This window comes from Nannospalax galili, unplaced genomic scaffold (genome assembly GCF_000622305.1).
Source record: "Nannospalax galili isolate Female #2095 unplaced genomic scaffold, S.galili_v1.0 scaffold566, whole genome shotgun sequence".
Taxonomy (NCBI): Eukaryota; Metazoa; Chordata; class Mammalia; order Rodentia; family Spalacidae; genus Nannospalax; species Nannospalax galili.
The window spans coordinates 1,012,410-1,025,890 of NW_008355811.1; the positions used below are offsets into that span (position 1 = coordinate 1,012,410).

Consider the following 13,481-nt stretch of genomic DNA (forward strand, 5'->3'; position numbering starts at 1 on the left):
AATAGAAGGCCCATGTTTTGGCTGTGGCCAGACTGGCCATATTAAAAGAAATTGTCCTCAGATTTGATATTGAAGGAAAGCCTTTAAACTAAGTGGGGGACAGCGTCCAGCCCTGTTGACAAAAGGAGGACTTCCCCATGATTGGCTACATTTTCAATGCCTTCATGGAGGGATCAGGAGAGGAGAAAAACCTATGGCGAATTGGACAGTCCCTATTATCCCTGGTGTAAGGCCCAAGATGGATCTTGAAATAGGTGGCAGGAGGTTTCGCTGCCTAGTGGACACGGGGGCTGATAGAACCATTCTTAGAAAGGAGGAGGTCCCATCATGATGGCACCTAGTTTCTGGGCCCTGAATCCTAGGAGTGGGAGGATACACCCCATCAGAGGGGACTCGAGAATGGCTCACCTGGCAGGATTCAGATGGAGCTAAAGGGGAGGTACGACCCCTGGTGGTGGAAGGGTTATCCGCCAACCTCATAGGACAAGATATTTTGGGGAACGCACAGGCCTGCATAACCGCTGATAGCAAGGCCTTTTATGATGACCTTTTGGATCTTGAAGAGTCTGATAGGCTTCCTGAGTCAGCAACTCAAGGGTTGTCTTGCCATATCAATTACAGGGGGGACCCAAAGAAAGAGCATTGGGTTCACCCCCAATTCTAAGGGCCACTGCCCCTGAGGTCCTGGCTATCGGGTGGTCCCCTGGGGCACTGGTATGGGTGGAGCAGTGGCCATTACCTGAGAAGCAGTGGCAATTATCTGAGACAAAGCTACAGGCTTTAAAGGAAATTGTGCGGGAACAATTATGGTTGGGCCACATCCAGCCTTCTGTAAGTCCATGGAACACACGTGTCTTTGTTATTAAGAAAGCCTCTGGCAAATGGAGAATGTTGCAAGATTTGAGTAAAGTCAATTCTAGAATGACCCTAGTGGGTACACCCTTAAGGTGGCTGCCTTGGATCCCTGCTATTTCCTCGGCTTTATTTCTTATAGTTATAGACATTAAATATTTTTTTTTCTCTATCCCTCTACAACCCCAGGATTGTGAAAATTTTGCTTTCTCTGTACCTTCCACCAACTTTAAAAGACATGATGATAGGTATGAATGGACTGTTTTACCCCAAGGTATGGCCAATAGCCCAGCATTCTGCCAAAGCTATGTGAAGACCCTTTTGGGGCCTGCTCACTTGCTGCCACATGCCACTGTGTACATTTATATGGATGATATAATATTGGGAGCTCCAAGCCCCCAACAATTAGCCCATTCCCACTGAGACTTTAAGACCACTGCTTCAGTTGCTAGTAGGGAAACAGCTTTCAGAACTAATTCACCTGGCTCCTCAACACCTGGACATCTTACATGAGGTCCAGGATGCCCTGGACCAAGCCCAACTTGCCCAGTACATGCCTTAGTAAAAGCTTACAATGTTTTCACTGAATGGGGCATATGTGAAAAAACCAAAAAGCAGCTCAATTCAAGGAACTCATAGCCATTGTTTTCTGACAGTATTCAGACTCGTACGCTCCTTAGAGAGAGAGAAGCCCCTATTTTCTTACATCTTAGGGGGCACCAAGGATTGCCTGGACTTTTATCCCAAGGCAATGCAGATGCAGCAGTTACCACCTCTGCAACAGCCAGGGGTAAACCCCAGGGGACTCAAGCCCAATTCCTTATGGCAAATGGATGTTACACACTATGCTCCTTTTGGAAAGCTTAAGTATATTTTTGTATCCATTGACACATTCTCACATGCCTGTTGGGCTACGACTCATAACAAGAGAGAAGTCTAAACATGCTCAGTCTCATTTTCTCTAGTGCTTTGCAACCATCAAAACCTAAAAATTCAATTACAAAAACAAAAAGGGGGAATAAGGCCCCAACAACAGTTGGGTATGGCATTATTCACTATTAATGTTCTTAATTTTCAAAAAAATCTGTTGGAATCCGGTTTCAGAGGCATTGGGGACGACAGGAGCAGAGATCTGAGGTACAGGTAAGGTGGAAGGACCCCATTATGGGGCAATGGAGAGGCCCAGATCCATTGCTAACCATGGGTCGAGGCTTTGGCTGTGTCTACCCTACAGGAGATTCAAACCCCATATGGATGCCTGTGAAAATCCTTAAGTGGGAAGGCCAGGATCCGACTGACTAGCATGACGGTCCACGGACAATAGTTCATGAGACAAAATTCCTCTCTTTATTTATATCCATCTGAGGTGAAGGACCCAGTTCCTTGTGGAAAGACCCCATCACTGGGCAATGGAAAAGACCAGATCCATTGCTAGCCATGGGTCAAGGCTTTGGGTGTGTTTACCTTACAGGAGATTCAAACCCCATATGGGTGCCTGCAAAAAACCTTAAGTGGGTAGGCCAGGATCTGAATGACTAGCATGATGGTCCATGGACAATAGTTCATGAGAAAAAATTCCTCTATTTATATCCATCTGAGGTAAAGGTCTCAGTTCCTTGACTTCATTGCAGCCTCTTTGACAACTGGCTAATTGGCTAAAAGGAACATGGTCTCAGAAGTATTTTAACTTGTCCTCCATGCTTTGTTTCTCTTGATAATGCTTATCTTTAAGTGTCTTTACCAGATAATTTGGCAACAAAGGACCCTTGGAACTGCCATGGCCCACCTCCTCATGATTATGGACTTCCCCAGGATCCCCTCTGGTTGCCCACGCTTGGTTAACCAAGTTAGGCAGAGACTAAGACTGTCACAGGCTGGCATTACCCACACTGCTGCCCTTAATCATGATGCTTTTTTAGTGAAGGATGGGTAAGATGTACCATGACAAGCACTCCTAAGACAGGACATGCACATGGCTAGGTGCATGATCCAATGATGGGCAAGGCTTGGTCAGATGTGACACAACCTAAGACAGGCAAAAATACATAAGATTAAAGGAAGGAGATAGCCATCTCTGCTCAGGGAGCCATCTATGAGATGGGTAACCCATGAAATAAAGTCAGTCCAGCTTTAAAATAAAAATAAAAAGGGGAGATGTGGGGACCTAAAGGCCCCACCTTGCAGAAGTCTGAGAGGAAGTTATTGGGGCGCAGTCTGACTTGTTTTAAAAGTCTGAAGGATATGTCCACACTGCTGAGGAGTGCATGATCAGCGCATGACCATCCTTAAGATACCTCAGTTCCAGGTGCCTTTATAAGCTTTGTAACACCTGCAATAAAATGAGTCCCAGCTTGACTAGGCTCCCCGTTGTGTCTGAGTGTCCCTGGGTAATGGGGGTGGTGTGGGCTGGCAAACGGTGTGCTTACTCATCCCCAATCCTCACCTCACCGGGGTTCACGGGTTCGAGTCCCCGGTACTCTTCAACTTCATTGAGTGTATGGGTACAGAGGTGGTCATGACCACAGGTGCTAGGGGCTGGGACAGGGTATGTCTGGCCTCATGAACCTCTGTCCTTCTGAAGCCCTTGGGAACTGTTCTCTTATTCCAGTCTTGGATGGTCTGACCTTGTGTTCAAGGTGACTTAGCCCTGGATTTTCCAGGGTGAGTGTATCACTAAATTAGACTGAGCTCAGGACTCCACCTGTGTCTATGTGGAGAGCTGTGGGTGAGTTGCTATGGCACCCATCACCATAGCCCCTGGGTACCAGAGACTTTAAGACAAATGAGGAGCCAGATATCCACCATCCACTTCCCAAGGCTCCTCTGTGACCCCTTGCTCTTAGCAGCAAGGGCATGGATGCAACTGTCTTCCCTGCATTGTTTGCAAAGATAAGGTGCATAGAAAAAGCAGACAAAGAAGGGAGAAGGCTGCCAGCTCTAGATATTGCAGTGACATGTGGGCAGATGGTGGTATGGAGCAAGGGAGGATTGTAGGGAGGGTTTTCCTGGAAGAGGGAACAGCATGTGCAAAGGCCCTGTGGTGGAGGAGCTGGCATGTTACAGAAAGAGCTAGGGCCTCTGGTGAAAAGAGAGGGGGAGTGAGTAAAGGGACATCAGAGGACCACAGCACAGGGGCCTTTGCAGACCTCAAGCACCAGGCTCAGGTGTCAGGCTCTGTCATGGACCTTGCCCTTAAGGGTCAAAACCACTGGAAGCTTTGCAGAGGGAGAGGCCTGGTCTGCAGTCCTGGAACAGTTGTTCTGCTGGCAACCCCTTCACATGGCAACCAGAGTGTCATTCAAGTGGCTTGAGAATCAGTGCTCCTGTAGGAGTGCTGACCTCTGTCTGCTCTGAACATGCCGAACAGGAGTTATTTTAGACCTGCTCTTGGCTGGATTGGGTCTAATCACAACAGTGCAGTGGGGACCCCTCACCTATAGCCATTGTCTCCGTCTCAGCAATCACATCCTTGATTAGGGCCCAGTTTGCAGCAGTATAGTTCTGAGAAACTCAGAGAAGCAGAGGGAAGGGCAGTATCTTGCTTCCCTCTAACCCAGATCCCTCCCTCTTTAATCACCTCAGACACTGGCCTCTTGTGCTGCCCAGACTGGGTTCCTGAAAGGACAGGGGCTAGTGGTCCATAGGGACCCAAAGCTCCTGGTAGAAGGTCTGGGTAGCATCCCCTGCTGAGACATCTGGAGGGGCTGAGTAGATGGTGGTAGACAGGGATGGGAAATTCTTCCTAAGGCTCAAGTGGGAGTGAGGGACACATGGGTCCCCAGAGCTAAAGGGAGGAGGTAGAAACTGTGACCCTGGAGACATCCTCAGGCTTTTGGCCAAAGCTTCCATGACTCCTGCCTGACTCCCCTCTCTGTGCACACAGTGCCTACAACACATTGATCTTAATAGTCTGTCAGTGTGAAGCATGGTAGCGTTAATTGTGCACACTGAGGTGTGAGAGATATGTTTATCCCACCAGAAGGCTCTGTCTCCATGAAGCAAAGTCCCCACCCCACCACAACAACACTCCCTTCACTGTTTCTTGGGGTCTGGCTACCTTTGAAACATCTTCCTTCCCTAGTCTTACCTGCTTAGTGCATGTCCCAAAGTCTGGGATGCCACACTGACCATCACAGTAGCAGAGACCTCACGACTGCTGCTGAGAACTGCCCAGCACTTCAGCGCACACACACTGTTCCTCCTGGGGACAAGACGTGACTCTCAGGCCCAGGAGTCACTCACTCATCAGGGCCTCCTCAGCAGTCATGGGATGGCAACTGCTGTAGCATCTGAATGGTCGCCTTAAACACTGTGATGGTTTCATGGGTCATAAGTCGTGACAGTTGCTGTTCATTCCCCGGGTGATTACAGACAATTCTGAATTGTCATCGCCACATCATGAGAGATAATTACCTTAATTCCCACTTCTGTTAATGCTTTTTAGACTATTCTGCATACACACACATACATATTGAGAGAGAGAGAGACAGAGAGACAGAGAGACAGAGACAGAGAGACAGAGACAGAGAGAGAGAGAACTTGAGGGAGTTCCCTCCTTTCACCATGAGGGTCCTTGGGTTCAAACTCTTGGCAGCAAGTGCCTTTACCCACTAAAACATCTCGCCAGCCCCAAATCTGCTCTGTTTTAAGCTGCTCTGCCTTAAACTGCCCTGATTTAGTGTCTTATAAAGTAAAACATCCTGACTATCCCAAACAGATGGGTGGAGAAGTGCCAGGGATGCCCAGAATGCCATGTGTGGAGAGCTTAGGGTTCAGTCTCAGTTCCATCTCAGTGAGATAAAATCCTTCAGAACTGACATCTGCAGGCAGGGGAGGGGCAGCCTCCACCTGGAATCTCCCTAGGGAGATGGGTTCAGGGTTCTACATTGCCTGCAAGAGGCCTGGCCTGCTTTTCTCATGTGACTCCTCAAGATGGATGATGATGTGAGGCCCAAATGACCAACCAGAATGGACACCAGCATTGAAGCTCAGCCACATGGGACAAAGGATGAATTTTGTTTTTCCTTTACAGCTTCTGTGAGTCTGTTTATCTGGGGCTAGGGATGGTTGGGTGCCATGTCACAGTGGAGTTCTGGGTCATAAGGCAATTTGAGGAACATATTTATGGGCTTCGAGCAGAGCCTTCTGAGCTGACCACCACTGAGGACCAAGTGTCACATGAGCCCTTTCACAATCTGTGGTCAATCAGAAACAACCTTCAGAGCAGGACAGTGTCTCTTTGTTCAGTTGAGGAAACTGAAGCATGGGCAGGCTTAGTGCCTGGGCCAAGCCCACAGAGGTGGTCAGAGGCACTGTGGTGACCACACTCTGGTCTCTTGGCTCCCCGCATGCACTATGTCTTCCCAAAGACCCCATTTGTGTGCTTCTCTGTCCCCTGCAGTGGGGGCCTTGGGGCGGCCAGCAGCTGTACAGTGAGCATTGGTGCCTGGGTATGGGTCACTCCGCAGCCCATGGCTGTCCCTCCTGGCTCTGTCCTGAGCCCCTGCAGGAGGCCAGATGCCTCACTTGCCCTTGCCAGGGCTAGTGGGGGGAGATGGGCTGTGCTGACCCCAAATATTGGCTTTCATGGAGCAGACTTGTCTGCAGAGAACAGAAAAACCACACGGCTTGGGCTTGGCAGAAATGGCCATGGGGCCCAAGTGAGCCATGGGGCCCTGCTCAGACCTGGTGGAGATGCCTCTGCTAAGCTGGGACCAGGACACAGTCCTCAAGAAGAGATCCATGCCTCACTTGGTTCCCTGAACAGCTGGCGCAGAGGCCCTGAGGCTCTGGGATGAATCTTTCATGGGCGCTGGGCCCAGGGGAGCCTGCTGCATGTTCCCCCACTGGGTTATCATCTGGGAGAGAAGCTGAGGACAGTGCCTTGTTGGTAACTTCTCCCAGGGTAGGGGAGTTTGGGTGTCCCTGCTGCTTTTCTCTGTGTCCCTCTCCAAAAGCCCCATGGGCTCCCTAGGACTCCTGCTCCTCACTACAGGACACTGGTTATCTCTAATTGTCCCTCATCCAACATGTTCCTTGTGTGTCATAACCAGTCCTAACTTAGAGAAGATGCTGCTGTCCCCATCCAGGAAACAGCTTCAGATTGGATGCTGAAGTCAGGGTGGAAGTTAGAGTTTAAGGTTTCGGTCAAGGTCATTCCCAGGCTCCCCTCTCCCTTGGTGCTGTCAGGGTCCCACACTGAGTTGGCAGCAGAGGGCCTAGCTTGGGGCCCTGAGTCACTGTGTGTATTAGTGAGACTTTGCTCAGGTGAACCACAGGCTTGGTTGTTATTACAGCCCAGTGCAGACCACCCTGACTGATGCATACCATCTTCTCCTGAACCTGTATGGCCAGGTAGAGACTCCAGGTCTTGACTCTCAGGTGGAACCGTGGGACATTCAATTACATTATAGGTGCCTCATTCACAACACCACACACAACAGTGAGGGATGGATGGTGTCCTTAAGGTGACTTTGGGAATGAGAATCACAGCATCCTGGGGCTCATTTTGAGTGAGGACTTTACTGCCCAATGGGTGACAAGAGGGTTGGGTCTGAGGAGGCAGGTCTGGCCTTGACCTGGTTTGAGGAGGTATGTTTTGTGCCTCAGTTGTAGAAACAGAACATTTCTAAAGCTTGCAATTTTTTGAAAACCTTCCTTCCTCTGAATTCATGTGCCTGAGAAGCACATTCATTTTGTGCCAGGGTGAAATAAGGCATGAAGTTCCATGTAGCTTTTGTAATTCACTGGGTGTCATGCACATCACTCCTTTCCCTGTCAGAATGTTTTAACTCATGAATTTGTTTCTAGAATCCGTAATTGGCAGGAAATGGGGATGATGACATTCCTGAGGGGCTTCTCCTCAGTCTTTAGGCCTCCTCCTGCAGTTGGGAGACTCATCCAGCACATGGGACCAGCAGAAGGTGCTGGTCTCTCTGCTCATCTGGGTCCTCAGGACTTTGCTCTGCACTTCCCTTGTTTGGGGCCTGGGGAATGGGTGTCCTCTACAGGGGAAGAGCACAGAGACCTCCCCAGTCTCCTGCAATGTCTCCCTGGCCTGGGCCTGCAATCTTGGGGCCCATAGACTGCAGCATAGAGGTGATAGAGACCCTGAGATGCCCCAGCTCCAGGTTCCAAAAGCTTCATCACCTCCATTCACAGTATTTGACCTTCTGGAGAATCACACACAGTCCATCACAGTGGATCTTTTCCCAGCACCCTGAAGCATCCTTGGCCCTGGCCAGTGGAGTGGTCTTGGAGATGCCAGGCCTCCAGGGACAAATCAGTGATGGAACTGGTCAGCCCATGGGGAACCTAAATATCCTTTGTGAGAGTGTCCAGCCCAGGGCACAGGGCTTGTCCTCTGAGCTCTTGGTTGTAGCCCTAGCAGGATTGACAGGGTCTGGTGCAGTTCTCTTACTCAGCACTTGCCCTGGATGGGGAGAAAGGCTGGGACAGGATAGGAAGAGGATGTCTGCCTCAGTGTCTCAGATCCCCAGTCTTTTTGTTTCCCAGTCCTTGGGGCTCTCATAATGCAAATAAAAAATTTAATCATCAACATAAATTTCAGTATTGGTCTTTATAATTGAAAATGACAGTTTAAATGCAAATAAGATCATTTCTTGGTTGGGTATAGCAGCACACTCCTTTAATTCCAGCACTCAGGAAGCAGAGGCAGGCATATCTCTGTAAGGCGATTGAGACAAGTCTGGTCTACAGAGTGAGTCTCAGGTCAGCCAGGCTACATAGTGAGGCTATCTTTAAAAAAATCATTTCCAGCTGGGCATGGTGGCACATGCCTTTAATCCCAGCACTTGGGAGGCAAAAGCAGGCAGATCTTTGTGAGTTTGGGGCCAGCCTGGTCTACATAGCAAGTTCCAGGCCAGCTGGGGGCCACAAGGAGACCCTGTCTCAAAAAGCCCCCCCCCCCAAAAAAGATTGTTTCCTTCACATGATAAATTGCCTAAGTGATACTTGGGTCACCTGGAGGGTGTCTGGAGGATCTTTGTGATTTTGGGGCCAGCCTGGTCTACATAGCAAGTTCCAGGCCAGCTGGGGCTACAGGGAGACCCTGTCTCAAAAAGCCCTCCCCGCCTCAGAAAAAAAGATTTGTTTCCTTCACATGGTAAATTGCCTAAGTAACACCTGGCTCACCAGAGGGACCCTGACCTGGAGGGGCTCTGGCATGCTGGTGGGTGAGTGCTGCAGTGAGTCAGACTCAGAGCTGCTCAGTGAGGGCAGCTAATGAGTGGGTGGGGGGGCTGTAGCATTGGGTCTGCAGGAGCCCTGGCGTGGAGAAGGAGTGGCAACTCCAGAGCCACTAGGTGCTAAGGCTGCTGCATGAGACCCAGAGGTCAGTGAACTTCAAGAAGTGAAAGGCAGCTAAGTCTTGCCAGAGTCTACCGTGATCTGGGCCCCCACAGACCACCAGACCCTGCCCATGTGGATGATGGATCTTCAGGAGACTGAAAGTGTCCTACCTTCCACCTGTGACCTCATCCTCAGAGCTCCGTAGAACCCCAATCTGAGACTCCCCCTGACCTCTGGAGAGATCAGTATGGCTTAAACACCCCAACCCAAAGCAGTCTAGGGAAAGGTATCAGGATAATGGTTTTGCTTAGATCACCTCTCTCTGAACGTTGTGTTCATGAACCCTGACCATGAACTAAGTCCAGAAATCTACATTGGTTGTGGGTGTGCAGATGGAGACACAGATGAAAAAACCAATTTCTAAGCACTGTGGGTGAGAAAAGCATTTATTCCACTCTCTTAGGTTTGGTAGCTGGAGACTTAGGAATTAAGCTGGCAGATACAGGTTAATAGGAGAAAATGCACACTTTTTAAAGAAAAGCTTTACACACATAGGGGCATCACAGAAATAAGCAAATGCCCAAATACACAGTGAGGTTTGAGAGCTTAGATATATCTGGATGGTAGTGCTGAGGGCTGAGAGGAACTTGGCAAAACACTGAGGGTTTATTAAAGATTGGGAGCCATCAGACCAGGGGGAGCCATGGTGGTTAGATTGGGATCAGGACACATTGGTTCCTCAAATGAAGACTATGTTCCCAGCTGTCTTAGTTACTTCTCCAGTTCCTGTGATAAGATACCCTGACAAAAGCTACTTAAGGGAGACACAGTTTATTTTGGCTCACAGTTCAAGAGTACAGTCCATCATGGCCGGGAAGTCAAAGTGACAGGGGTAGAGGGAGCTGGTCAGATCACATCCACAGTCAGAAGTAGAGAGTGGCACAGGTTAAGCTCAGCTTACATCTTCCTTTTTATAAAATCCAGGGTCCCAGCCCAGGGACTGGTGCCACCCATACCAGGAAGGTTTTCTTACCTCAATTAACCTAATGAAGATATCCCACATAGGCATGCTCCTGAGGCCCAGCTCCCAGGTGATTGTCCATCTCAGCAAGTTGACAATTGAGATTAACCAAACTTCTTTGTGGCCTCATGTGACCAAATTGATCATTTCTGGCCTAGGCTCCATGAACAGAAGGAATATGGCTAGCTCTATGTACCACAAACTGTGGGGTTAATAGGAACATATTCAACTATATTTGTGGTGGGCCCTGCCAAGCTTTGAATCCCACTATGATGTCACCAAGTGTCCTGTTTCTGGATGAGGCACTGTCACCATCACCACCATCATCATCATCATCACTATCTCCATTAACATCACCATCATCACTAACTCCATTAGCATCACCATCATCACCATATCATAATCGCCTCCATTATTATTATCATCATCACCTTCATTATTATTTTCATCATCATCATCATCATCATCACCACCACTATCTCCTTCATCACCACTATTACCATCACCACTGGCATCCCTATAATCATTATTGTTATTATTTTAGAGATGAAGATGATAATTCTCATAAAGTTAAGTCATCTCTTGCCCATGTGACAAGAGGTTAAACTGTTAGGTGGACAACTACCCCCTGTGATGACTCCAAAGCTCCCCTTTTCTCCTGGATCATCCTGGTCTGATGAAAGATGGTAACTCCAGGATAAAGGGCCCTCATTCAACCAAAGTAGGTTAGGGGAGTCATTTCCATCAGGACATGAGCAGAAAGCAGCTCCCATGGCCTCTGCTCATAGAGCCTTGGCCAGAAATTGTCCATTTGGTCTCACGATTTCATGGAGGCTGGGAGCATAGTCTTCACTTTGGCCAACCATCATGTACTCCAGGTTAGAACTCAGGGTTCTAACTACAGAAGTAATTAGAGTAGAAGGAACAGACCTGGAAGTCTGAGTTCCTCATAGGATCCTGGAGCTGCTGGTCCAAGATCTGAGTAATGAAGCTTTGGGGGAATCTAACACCCTACCTCCCCTTATTGTGAGATGCTCCTGAGAAGCAGCTGAAGAAGGTCTACATTTGTTCATTCACTCACTGCAGCTCAAAGTCCTATCTGCAGAGCTTCTTAATGACCATTGAGGACAGACTTAGGTGGTGGTTTAGCTATTCTCTGCAGCATTTCTTGAGGTGCTGGCCCAAGATCATCATAGAATCCCAGAGCACTTTGGTTTATTTTTCCACAATTGCCATGGTGCCTGTCATGAAATCACAGGTTGGTATAGAGCAGGCATTGTCTTCTGCCATATCAACAGCCCTGGTGGCTCACTCACTTAACACATTGCAATTTGAAATGTGTACAGATGTAGGATCCTGAATGCCAGTCATCTTCACTGTCTCTTGTTGCCTCAACATCTGCAAGGTATAAATTAAAGTCAGGATAGGCAGGAAAAAACAGTGGTCCAAAGAACTTTATGGGTATCCTCCAGTGTGGCTCATGTCTTCAATGTACAGGTGTTATGGATGCTTGGTTCCAGTGTTCTGGTTGCAGTGCTGTGGGCAAGACATGTGTCTCAGTGGAGATACAGAACAGTTGCCCTGTATTCACAGCCTCTGACTCCTGCCTGCAGAAAAAGCTAGAGATACTGTAGCTCTGTTCCCACTACCCCAGTCTGAATGTTCTACCAACACTGAAGTCCCAGATCTCTGACCGCTGGCTGCTCTCAGTACACCAGGGAAGGAAAGTAGGTCTTTGTTTCAATTTAACCATCCAAATGTTGTCACGACTGAGCAGATGGACAGACTCCCTGCTCAGCCCTCTGCAGTTCCATGAAGGTAGGCAGCCCCTCTCCATGCCCCAAGTCCAAACTCTTCTCTAATAAATAAAGGTTCAACTAGGTACCCTAGTGCCCCTCAGACCCTGACAGACAACCATGCTAACCAGCTTCATTCTGGTTTCACCAGTCTGCTTTGAGAGACATGATGTCACCTTTTCTTCCAGGTTTCCACCAACTCAGCCAACATTGTAGGGGCATTTTTACCCTGGCTTCTCTGCTGTGAGAGCTTTTCTCCAGGAGGTCTTGGAAAGTAGTCTTGTTGTGCCTCAGGAGGGCATCATTTCTGTTCTATCAGATTCTTCCAGAACAGTGACTAGCCCAAGGGCATCACATACTACAAGAGTTGTCCCTACCTGTTTGCTAATCCTCAACAGTACGTTTCCCCCTCTCAATTTTGTCAATGAGACAGTAACTCTCTGCATCCTGTTTTAACCCACTTTCCCATTTGTTTTCTTGACTTGCTGACTGCACGTTTGCCTCTGAATAGTTTGTTGTATACCCTTTGTTGAGCTCCTGTTCCTTTGCTTATCTTTCTCACATGAGAAATAAAAACTATTTACATATTCTGGATAGAAATCCTCTGCTATTTATTGTGTGAATGTTTCCTCTGACTCCTGACTAATCTCCTAGCAATATCTTTCACCCTACAGAAATTTGAGATTTTGTGTTTTGTTTTCTTTTTATTTCAGTTTCCTGCAGCTTGGGGCTTTGTTAGTCTTGTGTGTCCTCGGGTTGTGTCTTCAAATATTTCATCTAAAGGTTTTATAGCTTTGTTTCGTATTTAGTGTTTAAGTCCATCTGAAAGTAGTTGGTGTGAGGCTGAAGCTCAATTTCACATTTCCTTTGGCAAGAATGGACTGTCTCAATGCCACGTCTTATCATGTATGCTGCAAATGAGCCACAATTCCTTCCTGGTGTGTGAGGTTCACTCTGCACTGCTGTGCCTGGGACTGTCCACCTGCTATGTTGATCTATTTGCTCTGCTATGATAATAACAGTAATAATAATTGGTACATTTTAAACAGCATTTGTGATGGGCCCTGTCCTGTTCTGAGCCATGCCATGATGTCACCCTTCTAATCTCTTCTTCCTAGGATGAGGCACTATTACCATCATCACCTTCATCATCACCATTCATCATCAATAGCAACATCACCATCATCATCACCATTCATCATCAATAGCAACAGCATCATCACTACCACCATCATCATCACCACTGTCACCATTAGCCTCAACACCATCATCTTCATCACTACCATAATCACCATCATAGCTCTACTGGTGGAAGACTTTCCACCCCCTATGAAGTTAAAGCCAGATCACTGTGATTTCCTCCTCTTCCTCCCATTCTTTAGTATTCTTTCCCCTTCTCTTGTTATTCTTGCACTTTGCCACATTTAGACATTTATTTCTCAACCTATGCACTATCCAGAACCTTCAGCAGATGTTCCTGACCATGATGCCTTGCATCTTCA

The 13,481-nt window shown here is 48.0% G+C and overlaps 1 pseudogene; it reads right to left on the bottom strand.

The window, feature by feature from the left end:
* Nucleotides 1-13,274, bottom strand: part of LOC103750630 — a 61,273-nt pseudogene extending 47,999 nt beyond the window's left edge.
* Between the last annotated feature and the right edge of the window lie 207 nt (nt 13,275-13,481).